This window comes from Pipistrellus kuhlii, unplaced genomic scaffold (assembly GCF_014108245.1).
Source record: "Pipistrellus kuhlii isolate mPipKuh1 unplaced genomic scaffold, mPipKuh1.p scaffold_m20_p_3, whole genome shotgun sequence".
Lineage (NCBI taxonomy): Eukaryota > Metazoa > Chordata > Mammalia > Chiroptera > Vespertilionidae > Pipistrellus > Pipistrellus kuhlii.
The window spans coordinates 103,751,497-103,754,319 of record NW_023425529.1 but is presented as its reverse complement, the minus strand read 5'-3'; positions in this window follow the sequence as shown (position 1 = coordinate 103,754,319).

Below are 2,823 nucleotides of genomic sequence, written 5' to 3'. Positions count from 1 at the left end.
ACTAGCCACATCATCTTGGGCAAGGCTCTCTGCTTCAGTTTCTTTACAGGATTATTGTGAGAATTAAATGAATTGTATTATGCATATCTCAGTCTGACACACAATATATACTACTATAAAATTTAGCTTTATTATCACCATCAGTATGATTTTATAAAGACTTACAGTTTAGTTTAAGTCAGCATAATAAAGGAAATCCAGTTTTATTTTTCACCTCTTAACTGAGTGATGCTTCAACTCCTGTTTGTTAATCAAAATGAAAAAAAAAAATCATGGTAAGATACAATATGACACCTGGGCACTAGTAACACTCATGTTTATAATCTCCGGCAAGCTGAACATGCAGAGAGAGAGAGAGAGAGAGAGAGAGAGAGAGAGAGAGAGAGAGAGAGAGAGAGAGAGAGAGAGAGAGAGAGAGAGAGAGAGAGAGAGAGAGTCCATAATGTCCAAAATGACGGAATGGATGACCAAACAGAGAGAGAGAGAGAGAGAGAGAGAGAGTCCATAATGTCCAAAATGACGGAATGGATGACCAAACACTGGAAGTCAGTCCTCTGATGACCCAGCACTGACTGCTGAGGGCTTTGCGGATAAGGCCCAGAGAGAGGCCCAGAGAAAGAAGCAGGGTATGATCCACAGCATCTGAGGCAGCTGTTGATCAGCACCTTGCCTCTTTTTCTTTCCAGGCCTCACCAGCAGCTGCAGGGGCCGCTGATCAGCCCCGCCTCTTTGATCAGGCCCGGAGATAGGCCCAGAAATGCTGACTGGCATAGAAACCAACCAATCAGAACCTAATCTGGGTAAACTGTGAAGGCAGAACCTAAGGTTGGGGCTGAGGAGAGATTTTAAGGACAAAAGCTGTTTCATGTAAAGTATAAGAAAGCAGTTCAATGGGAGATCCAAGATGATGGCTTAAGTAAACACACCTAAATTGCTGCCATGCACAACGATTTCAAAACTACAACTAGAAGACAAAACATCTATCACCCAGAACCACAGGAAAGCTGGCTGAAAGGAAGCTCTACAACTAGACTGAAAGAGAAAGGAGCATTCAGGGCACAAGTGCTGAACACTGAGGTACAGAAGTGCACGCGCGATATGGGCTGGTGGCAGATCCCAGCTGGTGGAGGGCCTTGCTTTCTTCAACCTGAAGAGAGACAATCTCCCAATCTCTCTGAAATCTAGTTTCTGAGGAGAAGCTAGACTATCTGCCATTGGGTCAGAAAGTGAGGGTGGCTTGCTTGCAGAGCTGTGCTCTAGAATAATTGTTTGCTGTGCTGGGGCGCAAGATGCTGGGACATGGTCAGAGAGGCAGAGAGAGCTGACTGGCACCCATCACTGTTAGCCACACCCTAGCCTAGTGACACCCTGCCCCACACAATCTACAAACACACCCAAGCTCCAAGAAGTGGCTTTTGCACATGAATGACCTTCTTTATTGCAGTTTAGCCTAGCAAACTTGCAAACTGGTGCAGGCAGCTCCAAAACTTCCAAGCTCCAAGCAGGGAAGAGAGGACTGTAGTACTCACTGTAGCTCCTGCAGGGTGGCTTCAGACAGTAGCTGAACTGCAACTCATTGGAGATCCAGAAGCCAGTGTACCTAGTGGTCAGTGTGAGATACCAGATTTCAACTCCTCACATCCATAGGTGACACATTCAGGAGGCGGACTCAGTGAACACCAAAGCCCCACTGAAACAAAACCTGCACCATAAGCATGTCTCCAGCACAGCAGTTCTTCCATTATAGACACAGCAGATCCTCACAGCCAATTGGCCTGGAGGTCAATTCCTCCCAGTGCACCAACAGCAATCAAGGCTTAACTATACCAAGACTTTGCACTCTGCCCACAAAGGGGTGTACCAAGAGCAACCACCTCAGGTAATTGGGGAAGCTGAGCTACTGGCCCCTATAGGTCACCTATCACACAAAGCCACTCATCAACACAGGGAGGCAGCCAAAATGCAGAGACACAGAAGCATGTCACGAATGGGAGAGATGAAGGAAAGTAAACTATTGGACAACACTGAGTTCAGAATCACATTTATAAGATTACTCAAGAATTTCTAAAAACAGCTAAGAAAATTGAAGAGACCTTAGTGAGAATACAAAAAAAAAAAAAAAAAAAAAAAAAAAAAAAAAAGGAAAAGGACCAGTCAGAAATTAAGCACAACTGTTTGAAATAAAGAATATACAGAAACTCAACTGTAGATGAACATACCCCAAGAGTCAAACCAAAGATCTAGAATATGAGGAAACAAACAAACAAAAACAAACAAACAAAAAAAACACCCAACCAGAGAGGCAGAAAGAAAGAAAAATCCAAAAGTGTGAGGATAGTGTAAGGAACCTCTGGGTCAGCTTTAAGCGTACCAACATCCGGATTTTTGGGCTGCCAGAAGAAGAGAGAGAGCAGGATATTGAAGGCCTATTGAAAGAAATAATGACAGAAAACTTTCCCTACCTGGTGAAAGAAATAGACTTACAAATTCAGGAAGCACACAGAACCCCAAACAAGAGGAATCCAAAAAGGACCACACCAAGACACATCATAATTAAAATGCCAAGGGCAAAAGACAAAGAGAGAATCTTGAAAGCAGCAAGAGAAAAACAGTTAATTACATAGAAGGGAGTACCCATACAACTGTCAGCAGATTTCTCAACAGAAACTATTCAGGCCAGAAGGTAGTGGTAAGAAATATTCAAAGTGATGAATAGCAAGAACCTACAACCAAGATTACTCTACCCAGCAAAGCTATCATTCAGAATTGAAAGTCAGATAAAGAGCTTCACAGACAAGAAAAAGCTAAAGGAATTCATCACCC